The 21,444-nt window shown below is 43.1% G+C and overlaps 1 long non-coding RNA gene across 1 annotated transcript in view; it reads left to right on the forward strand.

Annotated features, from left to right (window-relative positions):
* The window catches only part of LOC309335914, a 39,812-nt gene extending 19,763 nt beyond the window's left edge, over positions 1 to 20,049 (forward strand). The window contains exons 2-3 of the long non-coding RNA XR_014153804.1: positions 1,676 to 1,759; positions 20,000 to 20,049. This is a non-coding gene — a long non-coding RNA (uncharacterized lncRNA). The remainder of the gene's footprint in view (positions 1 to 1,675; positions 1,760 to 19,999) is intronic.
* The last annotated feature ends 1,395 nt before the right edge of the window (positions 20,050 to 21,444 follow it).

The raw sequence follows: 21,444 nt of genomic DNA on the forward strand, positions 1-21,444 counted from the left end.
ACTGCACATCTTGCCTAGGACAGGATCCAAATGCCGACCCTGTCATGCCTCCAAGAGCCCCTGAACCCTGCTCCTCTCCCGTTCCAATTTACATAGCTGAGGCACGCATTCCCTTCCAAGTTCCCCATAACTCTGTAATGGCAGCATTCAAGGCACCAGCAATCCTAGAAGAGGCACATTTTCCCATAGTACATGAGCGCTTGGTGTAAACACAGACGCCTTGAAAATTTGGGGGGCATGGGATGATCGAATCAGAGATGTATTGCAGAGGTAAAGGCATGCATATTCTGAACACAGGTGCCAGAGTCATCATTAGCATAGCATAGTTATTCAAGAACCGCCTGCAGCCCTCACTCCCGTTCCTATTCTCAGAGTAGCAACATTCAAACCAAAATGCCCTTACAAAACATTCCAGGATCTCTCTTCTAACATAATCCCAAAGGAACATCTCCATTTGTTTAAACAGTTTCACTTGAGAATATATGCTAGCAAAGAGATTCATTATGTTAATAACATCTACATGTGAACATCCCAGTTGATACCTGGAACTCGTGAGTCTACAGCTATTTGTTTGAGCATTCTTCCTTTTGTGTTGTAATGAAGAAAGCAGCCTTGCTTAAGCGTTTGAAGCCACCGTCCTATAGACTAACGGTATACTCAGTTCTAGTTGCAGGGAGGTAGCCGTGTTGGTCTGCCATAGCCGAAACAAAATATTTTAAAAAATCCTTCCAGTAGCACCTTAGAGACCAACTAAGTTTGTTATTGGTATGAGCTTTCGTGTGCACGCTCATACCAATAACAAGCTTAGTTGGTCTCTAAGGTGCTACTGGAAGATATACTCAGTGACCAAGGGTGGGTCCTTATGTAGCCACGCAAAAGAGGGTGATATTAGCAGACACGGGTGGCGCTGTGGGTTAAACCGCAGAGCCTAGGACTTGCCAATCAGAAGGTCGGCGGTTCGAATCCCCGCAACAGGGTGAGCTCCTGTTGCTCGGTCCCTGCTCCTGCCAACCTAGCAGTTAGAAAGTACGTCAAAGTGCAAGTAGATAAATAGGTACCGCTCCAGCGGGAAGGTAAACGGTGTTTCCATGCGCTGCTCTGGTTCGCCAGAAGCAGCTTAGTCATGCTGGCCACATGACCTTGAAGCTGTACACCGGCTCCCTCGGCCAATAAAGCGAGATGAGTGCTGCAACCCCAGAGTTGGTCACGACTGGACCTAATGGTCAGGGGTCCCTTTACCTTTAAGATGCTACTGGAAGATATACTCAGTGACCAAGGGTGGATCCTTATGTAGCCACACAAAAGAGGGTGATATTAGCAGACTCAAGGTTTGCAAGAATTCTAAACTTAAGGGAGGAAATGCTAAAGTGATGGAGCCACAAAAGCCGAGTGTGCTGAATGGGTAAGGGTGCTGCGTGACCAGGGATAAGGGAAAACAGAATGGAGTTCTGTTCAGCACCTTGATCAGGAGCACTCGGCAGTGCAACCTTTTATTGCAACTCCTACTTGTAAATGTTCTGTACACGGACTGATGGTGCACTAATAGCAATTAATAATTCACAACACTATCTGAATGCCCTCCCAGAAATGAAAAAGGAAACAGAGATTCAGGTTGTTTGGTGTGTGGCTTCCTTTAAAAATAAAAATCGAAGGCTGCTTTTATCTGTTCTTGCAGAATCTGCAAATGTTCGCGAGAGGGGATGATGATCTTGTTCATTATTCTAAGCACTGAGGTGCTACACACAGAGAGAGAGTGCAGGTTTGTTCCATAAAACGTACAGTTGCTTTAAACTAAAGCCACCTTTAAAATGAACTGTGTTTTATTGATGAGTAGGTTAAGTAAATGGGCGATTTGTCTTTTAGTCACCATCTGGTCAGGAAGCAGTAAGCCTTCCTATTTTTATTCTTGCATTCCTCCGTTCAAGATGAGACTACTTAAGGAAGAGTATACATAGCATGTGTTCGTAAGCCTGTTGGAACCTCAGGGCAATGTTAGTGCAGAACGTACGCACGCAGACACAAACTGGCCCTACCCCAGTGTGAAGCCTCCCTCCTCTCCCATCTTAGTACTGCTACAACTGGAGCACCCAGGCCCAATCAGCTATTTTGCCAGGAGTTGCAGGCCTAGGTATATGGTGGTTGCTGGGTAGTCACAGAATACAATCTCTTTCCCTCAACTATTTTTAGGCCAAGGTTGAGGAGTGCAGTCCCTCCAAGTGTCACTATTTTCCAGGGACGGTCCTGGATTTACAGAAGCCGTCCCAGTTTCTGATTTGATCCCGGAATGTCCTGCTTTTCCTTAGGACGTCCCTGGTTTCATTAGAGAAATATTGGAGGCAGTGCCGGATTTACGCATAAGCTAAGCAAGCTATAGCTTAGGGTTCCACTCTCTTGGGGGCCGCAAAAAAGGGGGGGGGACTGGATGTACATTTCCAAAATATAAGATACAAAACAAATAAAATAAAACCTACATACAGCAACAGTGTTTTGTGTTGTGTATGGACCTGTTAGGTCCATAAATGACCATATAGCATATATTCAACACAAAAAACAGCGACAATTTGTTGTTGACAAAGGACAGCTGGATATATAAAGGGCCCCATTACCTTCAGTAGCTTAGGGCCTCATCAAACCTAAATCCAGCCTTGGTTGGAGGGTATGGAGTTATACAACCCCACCCCTGAACCAAGGAAATAAGTAACTATACAACCTTTAGAAGACTTCTGAAGGCAGCCCTGTTTAGGGTATTTGCATGCCATTCATACAAATAAATCCACAATCACAAAATAAATTAGAATCATAGATATATAGAATCGCAGAGTTGGAAGGGACCCTGGGGTCATCTGGCCCAACCCCCTGCAATGCAGGAATCTCAGCTAAAGCAGCCATGACAGGTGGCCATCCAACCTCTGCTTAAAAGTCTCCAAGGAAGGAGAGTCCACAATCTCCCGAGGGAGACTCTTCCACTGTCGAACAGCTCTTACTGTCAGAAGGCTTTTTTCGTATGTTTAGTCAGAATCTCCTTTCTTGTAACTTGAAGCCATTGGTTTGAGTCCTGCCCTCCAGAGCAGGAGAAAACAAACTTGCTCCCTCTTCCATGTGACAGCCCTCGAAAGATTTGAAGATGACTATCATATCTCCTCTTTTCCAAGCTAAACATACCCAGCACCTTCAAGCACTCCTCGTAATTATAATTAGGCTACTAAAATGTTGCTAAAATGGCGCACATTTTAAACCAAAGCACTTTCCAAAATTGCGGCAATTTCGAAACCATTTTAGACAGCAGAATGGATGACCCCAATTACAGTGTTTAAAATATAACTTCCTTTGCCAGCTGATCTAAAAACAATTCGTTTTGGAGGGAGATGCTGACCTTGTAACTGTCCTGGAACCAGTTTTGATGAAGGGCGGTCTAAAAGGTTTTAAACCAGCCTTTCCCCAACTGGTACCTTCGACATAATTTGGACTTCAGCTGTCATCATTTTGGTCATGGGGGCTGGGGTTATGGGAGTTGTAGTTCAAAACATCTGGAGAGCACCATGTTGGGCAAGACTGATTTAAACAAACACATACATATTTATATACAGTAGTGCCCCGCAAGACGAATGCCTCGCAAGACAAAAACTCGCTAGACGAAAGGTTTTTTCGTCCGCGATTTGCCTCGCAAGACGAATTCCCCTATGGGCTTGCTTCGCAAAACGAAAACGTCTCGCGACTTTGTTTCCTTTGTGTAAAAACCGTTAAAACCAAGGGTGCTTAGCTTGAGCAGCTGCAGTTGCGACTTGACTTCGAGGAGCAACTGTTAGCGCGTGGTTTGGTAGCCTTTTCTCAGACTTTGCTCACTTTTGAAGATTTTCCAAAACTTTTCCAGAACTTTTCCAGAACTTCTCTTTCATCCATTTGGTAAGTTAAACTTTTAAAACTTTTTTGGGGGGTTTTGGATTTTGGGTTGGGGTGTTTGGGATTCAAGGACTTGGTGTTGGGAAGGGGTTTGCGATAATCTGGGGGCTTGTGGGCCTTTTTTGGGAATTTTTATGATTTTCTGTGACCACTGGGCCAGGTTGGTTTTTTTTTGAAAATTTTTCTGAGTTTGAATTTCTGAGTGCTGGCTGGCTAGGGGAACAGTTGGGGAGGTTTCTGCAGAAATCTGGGACCATGTGGGGTTTTTTGGGGAATTTTTATGATTTTCTGTGACCACTAGGCATGGTTGTTTATTTTCAAATTTTTTTTTCTGAGTTTGAATTTCTGAGTGCTGGCTGGCTAGGGGAACAGTTGAGGAGGTTTCTGCAGAAATCTGGGACCATGTGGGGTTTTTTGGGGAATTTTTATGATTTTCTGTGACCACGAGGCATGGTTGTTTATTTTCATTTTTTTTTTCTGAGTTTGAATTTCTGAGTGCTGGCTGGCTAGGGGAACAGTTGGGGAGGTTTCTGCAGAAATCTGGGACCATGTGGGGTTTTTGGGGGAATTTTTATGATTTTCTGTGACCACTAGGCATGGTTGTTTATTTTCAATTTTTTTTTCTGAGTTTGAATTTCTGAGTGCTGGCTGGCTAGGGGAACAGTTGGGGAGGTTTCTGCAGAAATCTGGGACCATGTGGGGTTTTTTGGGGAATTTTTATGATTTTCTGTGACCACTAGGCATGGTTGTTTATTTTCAAATTTTTTTTTCTGAGTTTGAATTTCTGAGTGCTGGCTGGCTAGGGGAACAGTTGAGGAGGTTTCTGCAGAAATCTGGGACCATGTGGGGTTTTTTGGGGAATTTTTATGATTTTCTGTGACCACGAGGCATGGTTGTTTATTTTCAATTTTTTTTTTCTGAGTTTGAATTTCTGAGTGCTGGCTGGCTAGGGGAACAGTTGGGGAGGTTTCTGCAGAAATCTGGGACCATGTGGGGTTTTTTGGGGAATTTTTATGATTTTCTGTGACCACTGGGCCAGGTTGGGTTTTTTTGAAAAATTTTCTGAGTTTGAATTTCTGAGTGCTGGCCATGTTGTAATTTTTTGAAATTTTTTTTTGTCTGGGTGGGGAAGCAGTTGGGGAGGGGTTTGCAGCAGTTGGGGAGGGGCTGGGGGAGCAGTTGGGGAGGGGTTTGCAATTTCTGTGTTGTGGGTGGGTTGGTGCGTGTCTGTGGGAGCAGTTGAGGTTTTTGAAGACATTGGTGATTTTTGAAGCTTTTCCTAAACTTATTTTGCAGCCATTTGAGGTTTCTGAGGACTTCGGTGGTTGATTGTTGAAGCTTTTCCAGAACTTCTCTTTCATCCATTTGGTAAGCTAAACTTTTAAAACTTTTTTGGGGGTTTTTGGATTTTGGATTTGGGGTTGGGGTGCTTGGGATTCAAGGCCTTGGTTCTGGGTTTTAATTTCTGTGTGGTGGGTGGCTGGCTGCTTTTGTATTTTTTGGGTTTGAAGCACATCACTGATTTTTTTTTTTTTTTCTGAGTTTACGAAGGTAGGAGCTGTGCTGCCATGGGACCCAAGAAGACTGCTGCTGCGGTGGCCGGCGAGAGGAAGAAGGAGAAGGTGACGCTGGAAATGAAGAAGGAGATCATCTGGAAGCACGACGGCGGAATGCGTGTGACGGACATCGCCAGGGAGTACGGCAGGAACCCATCGACCATCAGGACCATCCTGAAGATGAGGGAGAAGATCCTGGCGACTGATGCAGCCAAGGGAGTCACCAGGATCGTGAAGAACCGCCCAGCTGTCCTGGAGGAGGTCGAGAAGTTGCTGCTCATCTGGATAGAAGAGAAGCAGCGTGCAGGGGACACAGTGTCTGAGGCCGTCATTTGTGAGAAGGCCAAGGCCTTGCACGCTGACCTCATCCGGGAACAGCCAGGAACCTCAGCCGAGCCAGAAGTCTTCAAGGCTAGCAGAGGTTGGTTTGACCGGTTCAAGACAAGATCTGGCATCCACAGCGTGGTCAGGCATGGAGAGGCTGCCAGTTCTGGAGAGGGTCAGGCATGGAGAGGCTGCCACGTCTGCGAGCTGGTGGAGGGGCACGACGATGAGCTGACCACCGTGGAGCTGGTCGAACTGCAGGCAGAGGCTGCGCAGGAGCAGGCCTCACTGGAAGAGGAGGAAGCAACTGAGGAACGGCTGTCCTCCGAAAGACTGAGGGACATTTGCCAGAAGTGGAAGGAGGTGCAGACTTTTGCAGATCTACACCACCATGAGAAGCACGTGGCACATGACGCTGGGAACTTTTATGATACGAGGGTCATGTCGTCTTTCAGGGAGCTGCTGAAAAGGCGGATAAAGCAGCAGACTATGGACAGGTTCTTGACCAAGAAGCAAAGAGTGGAAGAGGAGCCTTCTTCGAGTGGTCCCCCAGAGTCTTAGAAAATGTACTGTACACTTTGTTGATTTTTAAATGTTTTTCTGTCATGTTTATAAAGTTAATTTATTTTCCCTTCAATTTTTGAACTGCTCTTTACAGTATGTGTGACTTTAAAGAGCAGTTAATAAACTGTTGTTGTACCAAATTTGGCTTTGTTTGGACTTTTTTTGACCATAGGAACGCATTAATTGATTTTCAATGCATTCCTATGGGATTTCGTGCTTCGCAAGACGAAAAATTCGCTAGACGACAAAAATTGCGGAACGAATTAATTTCGTCTTGCGGGGCACCACTGTACATACAATGAATGCTTACCATCTAATGCTGGCAAACATAATATAGCAGTCTACATCCCCTAGGGCAGGCTTCCTCAAATTCGGCCCTCCAGATGTGTTGAGACTACAACTCCCATCATCCTTGTCCACTGATTCTGCTAGCTAGGGATCATGGGAGTTGTAGGCCATAAACATCTGGAGGGCCAAGTTTGAGGAAGCCTGCCCTTTGTTGTTGTTGTTTAGTCGTGTCTGACTCCTTAGGGAACCAGACTTTCATCAGGGAGAAAGTCAGTAATAGCAGAGAAACACCCAAGAAAGGCATTGTAAATTACTCTAGCATGCTTTTACCATATCGACTAACAGCAAGGTCAACTGTGAAATACCAGCTTATGTCAACTATCAAATGTTATCAGATATCTACTGTCAGATAATGGATACTGAAGTCAAATATGTTTGGGTGGCCCAATACCTATATCAGACAGTGGGAGCATATTTGGCAAATATGTGAGCATTCACAGAACATCTGGAAAACACTCGACATCAAAAGCAGCAAAAGAGAATTTTGAGGAGGAAATTCATTTCAGCTCCTCTTGCCACAAATGTGCCATCTGCAAACAGGATGTGGTCTGCTGTGATTGTTGCCCTTGTATTGTAGACACTCTAATAAGCTTTTAATATTTTTGTCCGAATTGCTCTGGACAGCATATGAAAGCAGAGGACAGAAAGAGTAAGATCATAGTCGCTTTCATCGGTTTTTTCATGGCTGTTCAGAAAAACGGTGGGTTCTGTGTTGAAGTAAGGGTACTGAAATCGCTGCTAAGAAGCTCAAATCATATATATGACTGATGCCCTTCTTTGGAAATTAAACCAATGTCCAGATTTTAACGCACAAAAACTTTACTTGCAGAAACTTATAGATGAATTAAAACATAATATTTACAGTCTCATGCTTATCCAAGCATGGGCTTACAGTATCTTCCTCTAACTTCCAAACAGCTATATTTTCCTCTCTTTCCAGAGCTCAGCATTCAGCCCTCTATATCTCAGTTAGGCCATGCCTTGCAGCTCCTATGAGAGATTTCCACTTTTACCTTCTCCTGCAGCTTTGCACTCTTTATTTCAAGCAAAGAAGAAGCACTCAGTCTATTCAACTTAGCAGTGTTCACAGTGGATTCTAAAAACACAGTCATGTTGCTTTGCATGAAATGGAGTCTCTCCTTCATTAGATACTTCCCATGTGACGAACATTAGCCAATTACACAAGAACTACTAGAGGACTCTCTAGAATTCAGTTACCAACCAATCAAATGTAAACGCGTAGTAATACATACAAACAGTTACAATTTCAGTGAATTAAATTACTATACTTAGCATTACGTACCGTCACCAACTTTTTATCAGGCAAAATTGGGGTGTGCGTGTGTGTGTGTGTGTGTGTGTGTGTTGCATATCTTTATATAGGATGGTTTCTAAGAGCTTGTTACCTGCAAACAGACACTCCAGTTGTCTGAGAACATTTGAAGTCCTTCTTGATTCCAGCAAATGTTTTAAACCTTTGCCTGTATAGACCATTCAAATGGTGATTTACATGTACAGCCAGCCCCACCACACAGCAAAATAGAGTAATCCAGGTGACATCGCTTTCAAGAGTGGCAGTACATGTAGCACCTTGGTTCTGGCAGAAGTGTCCTGTGAGGCACCTGTACAGCATTCTGATACTGTACATTGCATGAAGAGGTGGAGGTGAAAGCATTTAGGCAGGCTAGGTACTAGCACTGATAGAAAGCTGAACTGTATGCACCATCACTGAATCTAGAATTCGCACCAGTTTCTGGCCTGGTGGCCCCAGCAGTTCAGAAGGGCCCTTCAGTTGCCTTATCTGGCTGTTTTATCACTTATTGCCCTCCTCATGAGGCCCCCAGACTGCCATTTTAATGGCATAACCTCCAATGTTTCTCTGATGAAAATAGTTCTAAGAAAAAGCGGGACATTCTGGGATCAGATCAGAAATGATGGTGTTATTTCTCCTGCAAGAAATAAGTTCTTGATTCCATTATACATGGGTGGTGTTTGGTTGTTGTGTTTTTTTTTTTTTTTTGTTTTTTTTTTTTGTTTTATTGGTTTTTTAAAATCCTTTTAATATTATCATGGAATTGGCGATTGACATGATACTTCAAATCACGCCAGATTTGTGTTAAAGATCTCCTTCTTAATGTCTTTATACTATATCCCTGCAGAGCAGTTACCATATATCATGCAAACGTTCCCCATTTAATATTATCTGCGTACTGCAGATTGGCAAGAGACCATACTACAGTTTAAAAGAGGAATTGTGGAATTGCATTTGCGAGGTCGGGCAGAGCTTTTAGGTTAATGGATTGTGTTTCTTTTCCCCTGCCCCACAAACTCCCTCCGATTTCTTCCCTCCCCACTACTCATGTTCTCTAATTGCTTCCTTGCTCTCAACATCAAATGCCTTCCTAATTTGAAATAAGAACACAAGACTTGTCTTGCTGCATCAGACCAGCCCATGCATCTAGTCCAGAATGTTTTCCCAGGATATCAACTTTCCCCAGCCTGGTGCCCTCCAGGTTATCACCGGACTGCAACTCCCATAACTGTTTATCAGTGGCTATCCTGGGGATGATGGGAGTTGTAGTGCAACAATATCTGGAGTGCCACAGATTGGGGAAGGGGGAGTTCAATGTTTCTGGAGTCTTACAGATGGGGATGACCATCTCACGTGGTCACCAGCATTCACACTCAGAGGTATAGACAGTCTCTGTATAAAATGCTGTCAGGGGCTGGACTGAGGAGGAATGGTGGGAACCGCCCTCCCCCCTCTCCTGAACCTTCTCCAAAACAGGAGGACAGTATAGATTTAGAACAGTGGTTTGCAGAAGGGCATAGTTCAGAGGCTGCAGAGGGCAGAAGCTAGGAAATATTGGAAGAGGAACAGCAAGAAGAAGAAGAAGCACCAGGGAAGAGACAGCTGACAGATTCAGTGTCCTTGGAAAGCATTCCTGACCTCCCCTCCCCCAGGTGGGCAATGAGACCAGGTGGGCAATGAGAGTAGCAGAACAGAGAGCTCAGAGGCAGAAAGCTCAGATTAGCTGATGCACGGGTGGTGTTGAATAGGGTTGATGTAGGGGTTGGGATTTTACTTGGAGCAATGCCATTATTTAGGGAAGGCTGCATTCCTTTGTCACTCTCTGTGAATTAGTGAATAAATTGCTTTGTAAGAACTTTTATCATTTCTCTGATTCTTGGCTGCCACCATGGGTGGGATCTGATTCTCCAAAGCTGACAGATGCTTCAGCTTCCTGAACATGGCTAATAATCACTGATACCTCTATCTTCCATGACACCTCTAACCCAGCACCCTTAACAAACTTCAACTCCCAGGATGCCCAGGGAGGACACCATTTTCTGCTTCGCCTCAAGCAGCCAAGTGTCTTGGGCAGGCCCTGAGTGAGATAGTATGAGAGTTCTGGCTGACTGCAGCATTGCTTGTGTCCTAGATTTAAGAGTTTGTTAGAATGCACTGGATTCGAACAGGACACGTGAAATCTTCTGTCAAAGCAGCTCAAGCCATATTTATATTTAAAGGAACTGATTGCCAGCAAGTAAAAGAGGAAATGAACTCCAATTCCCATCCTCCCCAGTCAGCGTGATCCATGACCAGGGATGATAGGAATTGTAGTCCGGGAAAATTCGGAGGGACGCCAGGTTTCTTCTCTCTCTTTTTTGTATATAATTTTTATTAAAATTTCTGTTTTACAATTTAAAATACTCATTTTTACATCCTTAAGATATCAATGACTTCCCTTCTTCTCTTTCCATGTTTCATTTTACATATCATAAACCCCTGCATATTTTACAAAAACTAAATCATTCAGTATTCCATTATTGCATCCATCAAAGCTTATTTACACTGTTGAATTTATCTTAATGCTGGCAGCGTTTTCAGCTGTACACAATTATTTCCCATATATTCAATAAACGTTCTCCAATCTTCTCTAAATGTATGTTCTTCTTGTTCTCTTATTCTATATGTTAAGTCTGCAAGCTGCGCATATTCTGCCAACTTAAGTTGCCATTCTTCTTTGGTTGGGACCTCACTCGTTTTTCATTTTGGGGCTAACAAAATATGGGCTGCAGTTGTAGCATACATAAATAACCTTTTTTTTGACACCTGGGAATTTCAGTCTGAATTATCTCCAACAGAAAGGACTTTTTTTGGGGGGGGGAAGTACTTTTAAACATGTTTTTCAATTCATTATAGATCATTTCCCAATACTCTTTTACCCTTTTACAAGTCCACCACACGTGAAGGAACGTTCCCTCCACCTCTTTGTATCTGCGGCACTTATCGGATTCAGTCTTATACATCTTAGCAAGCCTTCTTGGAGTTAAATACCATCTATAAATCATATTCAAGTACAGGTTTCTCACCCCTTATAATGAACTCCCTTTGTGTTAGGAATTAGATGGAACACACATAGCTGAGTCCTCCAAAAATAAAAGGGCTAGAAACCTGAAATATTCAGTCCCCTGGCTCAACTCTTTCTACTTAGGAGTCAGCTAGATTGGTAAATAAAAAGCGTTGTGTATGCATTATTACGCTGTGACACCAAATGGCGCTGTGGAAGTTCCGTTTTTGCCAATGCAATTTCTCATAACAAAGTTTAAAACACATTTAACTGTAATGCTTCTTTGATGTGTCTAGATGCAGCTTTGATGTCATTAAAAAAAACCCTAAGTGCCGCATATTGATGATCTTCATTAACCACATTCTTGTTGCATAATTATGGGTCACATAAGTGCTTTGAGGACTAAGGCACATACTTGAGAATCAGGAAGTAGCCAGCTGTTTTGGTAGAGGTGATCAGGAAGTTGGAAGTGCTTGCTTTGACTGTCACTGCTTCCATTTTTAGTTAGAATAATTCTCTCCGCAATATTGGTGCAGAACAGCACGTTTCCCCTACCGAATTAATTAGCTACAGACAAATCTGCAATGCTAATGTTGTGTGCTATAAGGACACAGTTAGCAACTAATTCTTAACAGAAAGGAAAGTATTTCTTGGATGGGGTTTCACAGATAGTATCTATCTGTACTACCTCACTGCTGCTAGCTACCTTATTTTACTTGTCATGTTAGTTTTCAAAATAGTTTGATTGTTTTATGGTATAGTATCTGCTACTGCTGGAAGCTGCCCCATGCTTCAGATTGGAGGAAGCGGGGAGTATAAAGCTATTCAATAAATAAATAAAACGTAAGTGTTTGTATAGGATTACAGCCTAAGAATATTTAAGAGACAGCCGCCAAGAGGTACTTATTACACGGAACAGATTCATTTCTGGCCAACAGTATCCCATCAAATGTTAATGCATTGTTTAAAGACAGTTGATATTGTGCTTTTTCTTCTTTCGCCAGTAAATATTCCTCAGCGTTGCTAACTTGGGTTGTGAACCATGTCTCCGGCAGCCAGAGGACAACTTCTAAACAAATTCAAGAATTCAAACTCAATGGAAACGTAGATGATGAGGGGGAATTTGTATTTTGCCAGTACAAATGTTGTGAGGTTAGGCACTGTTTCATTGGATAGCCATTCGAGACAAAGAAGTGTGCAGGAGATTTCGAAGATCAACAAAAGGAACCTGAGCAAATTAATAATCCTCTCCTTCAGAAAATTAAACTTCACTCTGCTAAATTAGTTGACCTTCAACGTTTGCCCCGAGGGACTGGTGCAAGATTGGAGAGCTTATCTGAAGAAACGGAGAACAAAACTAGTCTGAAGAAGAAGGCTAGTGGACTGGATAGTTCCGGGGATGTTTATTTAGACCTCTTTAATGAGAGCACAATGAACAGTGGAGTTAAAGTCAGCTCTTAACGCTGTGTACTAGCTTTGTTTTGTTTTGCCACGGGCAAGGCAGTGTCTCAGATAAGGACTATGGATTTAAATCAGTGTGAAGGGGAAGGCTAAAGAGCAACGCAAGCCGTGCTGCATTGACTTAAAATGCAGCAAAATCGTTCTTTCTTTTTCATTTCAGAAAGAAGATTGTTTGCGGGGAAACACGGTACTTCCAAAGAAACAGCGGGGTAGATACAGGATTGCTATGGGTTAATGGTGTGTGTACACCGCTTCCCAAACCAGCCCTGAGAGTGCACTGGATCCACAGGAAACAATAATGTGTACACAGCCTTAGAAAACCTCCTGCATTGACTCAGGGAACCTTTGCTTTACATGGACTTACAGGCTTTTGTTTTTAAATAAAGTTGGTATAAAAATTGTCCTGTAAAATCTGAGGTCTGTCTCTCTTTATCCTTAACAAATATTCCAGCATGCTGCTCCAAACTGTACCCACTAACCCAGGGGTCTGCAACCTTTAAGACAAAAAGAGCCACTTGGACCCGTTTCCGAAGGGAAAAAAACTGGGAGCCGCAAACATGCGCGCCGCTGCCCTCCGATCTGACAGTGGGCGGGAAGGTGACGTCGGGACGCTGCGTGTCTAACGCACGCACCGCCCCCATGCGACGTCACAGCCAGTACAGCACCCGCCACAGTGGGGAGTGTTGGGGCGCACAATGCGCCTCCTCCCCTCGCTAGTATCTGCCCCAGAGCCACAGCAAAGGTGTAAAAGAGCCACATGCGGCTCTGGAGCCGCGGGTTGCTGACCCCTGCACTAACCTGATCTTAAGCATGAGTAACCAGAAATAAGTCACACTAAGTTTGCAACTCTGTGTCAGCTTACTTGAGGGTAAGCCTCATAAACTTTTCTGGTTGAACGCATCTCCCTCTGAAGCTGCTATTTGCTCTGTTGTAATGGACTACAGGCCCATGGGCTGAATCTGCAGCTATTTGTAAAAGAAGAAAAGAAAAGGAAAAGAATGAGATGTAATATGCAATTTGGCCCCACGTGTCTTTAGGACTGCATCGTGGCCTTGAACATTTTGCTATGGTGCAAATTTAATTTCAAATTTGTTTGCTTCCAATGAAGGTTGCAACCCTAAGCAATTTTATTCTACTTGTTACCTGGAAATATCACCCAGGTGATCTTGATCTGATGTCACCCTACGGTGGCCACTTAGGCTGCAAAACAAGGAGATGCACCATCAACAAGGCCAAAGTGTCTTTGCATAAAATTTGCATATGGTCCATACATATGGTACCAATTTGGAGTTATCATGTAAATGGAAATACAATGTATTGCAGCATGCGGGGAGGGATGATGTAACTAGGTGACCTGTCTGCATGCTCCTTCTGCTCTCTGACTGAACTTCCAGACACCTTCCAAGGCCCCTGCTGCTCTCCCTTCTTTTCTTTTTTTTAAATAATATTTATTAAGAATTTAAAGATTACAAAAAGAAAGAAAGAAAATTAAAACAAATCAATACAATACAATACAATACAATACAATACAATACAATACAATACAATACAATACAATACAATACAAAGACAACCCTGCTGCTCTCCCTTCTTAGGGTTCTGGAACTTAGCATCCTGCCAGATAGGGGACTCCTTCAAGTAGAGGTCTCTCCTCTGTAAAGTAGGACACATGCCTCCCATTGGGAGGGGGGAATTGCTCTGGAAGAGAAATGTAAACATTGGCATACTCTAAAAGCCCATGTCAGTTTCCCCAAGTAGCTCTTAAGGCTCTGGGCATCATATTTCATTTACATGGAGCTGCTGAAAGTTTTATGGATGGGGGGGCAGGAGGCAAGAATATAATGCCCCTAGGGTGCCTGGAAAATGCTATGTGTGAACACATCTCCATGAGATGTGTTGCGGGCATTAACTCCCCATCTTGTAACGAATAACAGGCCTCAAGTGCTTGCCACAAATGGGAAGCTTCATCATTTCATAAATCCTTCACTAGCTTATGTAAATGTGGTTCCCTGGCTTTTGCTGAATGTGCAATAGCGGCCTGTTGTTTTCTAAATAAGAAGCTGCTTCCCCGTCATTTGCTTAGCAATTATATCAAAGGCAACACACAGGACTAGTAGCCTGCAAGTAATAATGATGACAGTGGGTTGCATTCAACGAAGTTTCACTTAGAGCAGAACCGTTGCAATTCATGGACCTAACTGAGTCTTGTTTGTTAATTTTGGAGGGTCTACTCTGAGTCAGACTTAGCTGAATGCCACCCATGTAGGAATATAAGCTATGTTCCTTGTGCCCCACTGTGTATTGTCATTAACCCTTGAAAGTGCTCCAAGAATGTCTCTGTACACAGAAAAGCCTTTTGCATATTTTAGTCAACATCAGAGTGCTGGTTAGTCATGACTAAGGCCAAGGCTACCCAACATCGTGCAAGGGGAATTTTCCAGACCCTCCAGTGTCCCTATTTTCAAGGGACAGTCCTGGATTTACAAAAGCCATCCTGGTTTCTGATTTGATCCTGGAATATACTGCTTTTTCTTAGTATGTCCCTGTTTTCATCAGAGAAATGATGGAGGGTATGGTATGATAGGCTTATTGGGACTGCTCCTGCTGCCCAGCATAGAGTGCTTCTTTCTCTTTTAAATTGCTTTTTTAAAAAAATTTATATCCTTTTAATTTTATTTTTTTTAATTGGGTTGTAAGGGCACTTGGCGGGATGTGCCTGGGAGGAGAGGAGCGGGAGAGAGCAGGGGGAGGTCCAATTACAGTGGTTCTGGGTAGGGGGAGGTATGGCGTGGGAGGTGGGGCAGGCTGGGTAAGGGGCACACGGCACAGACAGTTAGTGACTGTGCAGTGTGCCAGCCTCTCCTCTAACCTGGGGAATTGTGGTTGCCCTATCAGCCAGCCCTCAGGCCTGCGACTGCTGCTGTTGAATGCCACGTCAGCCCAGAATAAAATCTCCCTCACCCATGATCTGATTATGGATGAAGAGGCTGATCTGGCGCGTATCACTGAAACCTGGGTGGGTGAACAGGCTGGCGTTGGGCAATTGGGACAGGGAAGATGTTGAAAGCTAAAGTCAAAACTGAAAGAAGAATGTCAACAGCTCTATGAACTCAAAAACCATCTCACACCCGACACCAGAAGCTGATATTAGCTATCAATTGACATCTGGCAACTTATTCTCTGGTGCTAACCTTGATTCTGAAAGAGGCATAATCCAATATGTCTAGTTACACTTTGTGGCCTCTTCCCTTTGCTCCCAACTGCCATGAGAAATGTGGGAAGAATTGTATTCATTATTCATACTGATAACATGAGAGCTTCCAAAGGCATTGTTTGTGAAATTTCTGAATCAATATGTCAAGTAGCCCTGTTTTGTGTCATGTTACGTGGTGTTATGTCCTAATCTGACATGATAAGATTACACGATGCATTTGATCTTGAGGCAAGAATTCCTTTGAAATGTTTGGCATAACTTAACAACCCATCAGGTCTTGTTTTTATTTTATTATGGACATCTAGGTCAAAATCTGTAAGCAATTTAATGGCCATACATCTCGAACCTTGTCAGCCTACTCCTCCCAGCAAGAGTGCTACAGGAAGTGCTCTCAATGGTTTAGTTCTTCCAGATGCTGAGCACTCACCATTGGTTTCAGAGGGCTGCCTGGGCTGGTCAGCATCCTGGAGCTTTAAACCTGAACTAGCTTCTGCTTTTTTTTACTCTCTCAAAAACAGGTATAACATCTTTGTTTCTTGTACAAGTGTGCAAGATGAAGCAGAACTTTCGATGATTTATCGTTGAAATCTGAGGTGGACCTATGAAACACAACAGGAAAACAGCTCCAGATGTTCCTCAGCTCTCATTGATTCTTTTATCTGAAAGCGCTGGCCTCCGTTCTCCAGAGAGAAAGAAAATTCAGTTTGCTCATTAGCACTTTGTATGTTTTAGGGATGGGCTAACTGTCAATTTTGGCTTCTCTCCATTTCTCATTTTTCGAGCCTGCTTTTCAGTTCCCCACATTTCTATATCAGTTTTTCAAAAACATTGATTATATTAAAAAGTCCTCATGAAAATTCTTCAGCCTTTTAGTGCAAAATTCTATGAATATACACATTTTTGCAAAAGAATGTTCTCTAATAGAGTGCCTTTTTGTAGGTTATTTTCACTAATGTATGCATTTTTATGCAAGCTTTACCTTGATATATGCACTTTTCTATAAATTAGTTGGCTGGAAAAAAGCACTACAAAATTCAAAGACGTGCAAATTTCGAAAGATGGCTGTTTCAATTTGTATGTTCCTTTGGAAAGTGTGGATTAGGTAGGTTCATCTTTAAATGTGAATAGTTTTGACCCCCCCCCCCTTCTCTGTGTGTGTGTGTGTGTGTGTGTGTGAGAGAGAGAGAGAGAGAGAGAGAGGGAAGGAGGGAGGGAGCTGGGATGGGGAGAAATTCATACATACACACACACAACCCAAGACTGACATTAAGCTCACTAGTAACAAGAAAATGAAATGTAACTAAAGAAACAATACAAAATAAAAAAAATTCCTTCCAGTAGCACCTTAAAGACCAACTAAGTTAGTTCTTGGTATGAGCTTTCGTGTGCATGCACACTTCTTCAGATACACTGAAACAGAAGTCACCAGACCCTTCTATATAGTGAGAAGGTGGGGAGGGGTATTACTCAGAAGGGTGGTGGGAATGGGTGATTGGCAGATAGCTGTGATGAGCCTGTTGACGACTCTTAACGACTGCAATAGGTCTTACAGGAAAAAGCAAGGGGTGAAAAGGTGAAAAATGGCTTTGTCATGTATAATGAGATAAGAATCCAATGTCTTTGTTCAGACCAGGTCTCTCCATGGTTTTAAGTTTGGTAATAAGTTGCAATTCAGCAGCTTCTCTTTCCAGTCTATTTCTGAAATTCCTTTGTAACAGAACAGCTACTTTGAGATCTTGTATAGAATGTCCTGGGAGATTGAAGTGCAAGTAATAAAAGAGGGTTTCAAGTTGCAGGTGGTAGGAAAAGCCTCTGGCTGAGACTCTGGAGACCGGTTCTACACAAAGGAGACAATATTAGCTAAAGCAGGTATGGGGCTACCCTTTGTTAAGTATAGTAATTTAATTCACTGACATTGTAAATGCTTTGTATGCATTTACTATGTGTTCGAATTTGATTGGTTGGTAACTAAATTCTAGAGAGTTCTCTAGTAGTTCTCATGTGATTGGCTAATGTTGGTCACATGGGAGGTATCTGTTGAAAGAGAGACTCCATTTTATATGAAGCAAGATGACTTTTTAAGAATCCACTGTGAACACTGCTAAGTTGAATAGAGTGTTGGAGCGTTTCTTCTCTGCCTGAAAGAAAGAGTGCAAAGCTGCAGGAGAAGGTAAAAGTGAAAATCTCTCATAGAAGCTACAAGGCTTAACTGAGATACAGAAGGCTGAGCTCTAGAAAGAGAGGAAAATACAATTGTTTAGAACTTAGAAGAAGAGACTGTAAGCCCTTGCTTGGATGAGCATGTGACTGTAAATACCGTATTTTTTGCTCCATATGACGCACTTTTTTCTTCCTAAAAAGTAAGGGGAAATGTCTGTGTGTCTTATGGAGTGAATGCGTGGTCCCTGGAGCCAAATTGCCCAGGGGCAAAAAGCAGATCATACTCTTTTTTTTTTTTTTTTTTTTGAAAGAGGGAAGTGGGTGCTGAAACAAAGCCGCTGATCGCAAGCGATCGGAAGCGAGATAAGGGACACTAGCAATAAAGGAGGCTGCCTGGGAGGGGGGAGGTAAAGACAGCAAACTTGCAAGGAGAGGAGACAGGAAGACTAAATCAATGAGGAGAGAAATTAGAAGAAAAGCAGGAGCAAAACCTAAGCTAAGGAAAAGACACTAAGGCAAACAAGAGGGAAGGGAGTGTTGAAAGGAAGCAGCTGATCAGTGGGATCGGGAGAGAGATAAGGGACACTAGCAGAGGCTGCCAGGGAGGGGGTGGTAAAAGCCCATGGATCCTCAGGACTTTTACATTGGGTCACCCCAAATTCACCATCAGATCCCATAGGATGTCCATGGCTACAGCCTGCACCAAAAAAATCACACACCCACTGTTGCGTGGGGCCGCAATGGCGTAAAAACGTAGTTACAAAGCATGGATCCACATGGATTCTCAGGATTTTTGCATTGGGCTACCCCAAACTCGCCGTCAAATCACATGTTTGTGGCCGCAGCATGAACCAAAAAAATCATACATCCACTGTTTCATTCAGAATATTTTTTTTTCTTGTTTTCCTCCTCTAAAAACTAGGTGCGTCTTACAGTCAGGTGCGTCTTATGGAGCGAAAAATACGGTATTATGTTTTAATTCATCTATAACTGTAAGTTTCTGCAAGTAAGATAGTTGTATGTTAAAATATGGGCATTGGTTTAATTTCCAAAGAAGGGTGTCAGTCATATATACGTTTTGAGCTTCTTAGCTGTGATTTCGCTGCTCTTACATCAACACCTTTGGCCCTCCAGATGTTATTGAACTACAACTCCCATCAGCCCTTGGAAGCATTGCCAGTGGCCAAGGATTATAGGAGTAACATCTGGAGGCCCAAGGGTTCCCCACACCTCTGGGCTGGATGGACAAATTGTCTGACATGGTAAAAGACAGGTTCCTGTGTCCCTGTAGAACCTGTACAGGGCTGGTTGTGCCTAAAAATGAGGTGCCGGCTCCTAAAACACTCCATTCTCACCCCCAGCCATCTGACTTGGTGTTTTTGTGATAGCAAATGCCAATTATTTAAATGCATGATCCACTGATCTCCCATATCTGTGGCATTCCCAGGACTGCTCCTCTGGTTATGTTCCCAGATACAGAAGTTGACCTAGCTATCTTGCGAGTCACACTCAAACTTCAAGATAGCAAACCATGTGTGCACATTCATCACTTGAACTCTCAAGGTGCATCTGTGCTGCTTTCAGGTCTTCTCTCACAGATAGAACAACAAATGAACAGCGATTGCATAGTTGCCATCCACAGTGAATTTGGCAGAGTGGGTGCGGTATGGGCAAGTCCCACATTGAAACCGTACGTTGCGTTTAAAGAGACTGCCATACTGCTTTGCATTTTTAATAAAACAAAATTAAATGGAGTGCCTGCTGCCACAGGAACTGGCAAACTGTAACCAGGAAAATAACCTCTTGGTGGTATGTTCACATTTTAATCAGTCCATCAATTAGCAAACAAGGGTTTTTGGGGAAACATTTCAGCTGTAAACCTTTTCAGACTCTTCTTTCCCCGTTTCAAGAATATTTGCCTCACAGAAACAAGCTACAATGGGATCCTACATAACAGGATGAGAATGGGGGCACAGTTTTGTCTGATTAGTTAATTCCTGCATCTCATTCTTTGTGTTTCCTGTCTGGTAAACTTTCTGTCATCAGTGGTGGCGAGGGGGGTGATGTGTGTCAGTTGACAAGGAAACGGCTAATGAGAAATTTCCTTTTTTTTCCAGGGTACCAGAGAGACTCAAAGCAATTAAAAATGGCCGACGGTAATTAAATAATCCAGAATGCGGCAGCTAGACTGGTGACTGGGGGCAGCCGCCGAGACCACATAACACCGGTCTTGAAAGACCTACATTGGCTCCCAGTACGTTTCCGAGCACAATTCAAAGTGCTGGTGTTGACCTTTAAAGCCCTAAACGGCCTCGGCCCAGTATACCTGAAGGAGCGTCTCCACCCCCATCGTTCTGCCCGGACGCTGAGGTCCAGCGCCGAGGGCCTTCTGGCGGTTCCCTCATTACGAGAAGCAAAGCTACAGGGAACCAGGCAGAGGGCCTTCTCGGTAGTGGCACCCGCCTTGTGGAACGCCCTCCCATCAGATGTCAAAGCGATAAATAACTACCTGACATTCAGAAGACATCTTAAGGCAGCCCTGTTCAGGGAAGTTTTTAATCTGTGATATTTTAGTGTATTTCTGGTTTTTATGGAAGCCGCCCAGAGTGGCTGGGGAAACCCAGCCAGATGGGCGGGGTACAAATAATAAATTATTATTATTATTATTATTATTATTATTATTATTATTATTATTATTATAAATATGCATGCTGCTTTTGTGTGAGGCAGCTTTCCCCAAGCTGGTGCCCTCCAGGTGCTTGGACAATAGTGCCCATCAGCTGATGAGAGAGATGATGAAAAGTCCCTGGAGGGCTTCAACTCAGGGAAGGGAAGAGTATGGAGGACTCTTCAAAGATTTGCCAGCTAAACAGAGAGGAGATGGCCCATCCTGCTCTCATCCATTTAAACAGCTTGACCTACAACAGGCTCCCTCAACCTCGGCCCTCCAGATGTTTTGAGACTACAATTCCCATCATCCCTGACCACTGGTCTTGCTAGCTAGGGATGATGGCAGTTGTAGGCCAAAAAGATCTGGAGGGCTGAGGTTGAGGAAGCCTGACCTACAATGAAATCAGCATGGTCACACTTTTCTCTAAGGATGATATAAAATCATATTAAATGACACACACATGCTCACCAACATACATAAAAACATGCTGTTGATGTCTGACTAGTTGAGCAAGAACTGAGATGAAGATGCATGTTGGAACACACACATTCAGAGACATGAAGAGTCAATGTATTACATTCTCTTTTTCTTTATAATTTTTAATTAAATTTTATAAATATTTTTTGACAAAACATCCATCTTACGTCTAATATATAAAAACCACTTGGCCAACTTGGCCTGAGACTACCCTCCTTCTCAACTAATGGTTTTCCTAATTGTACTCTGATATTGCATTTTGTTGTTCTTATTATTACCCTTAAATCCAAGTCTTAAATACACCATTTAAACATCATATTGATAATAATTGATATCTCTAACCTTACAAAACTTCTTGTAGCCCTACTAAGAATGTCAACTGTTTACAATTGTCTCTCAAATACAATGTAAATT

The sequence above is a fragment of the Podarcis erhardii genome (genome assembly GCF_964252035.2).
Source record: "Podarcis erhardii genome assembly, chromosome: 1".
NCBI classification, from domain to species: Eukaryota; Metazoa; Chordata; class Lepidosauria; order Squamata; family Lacertidae; genus Podarcis; species Podarcis erhardii.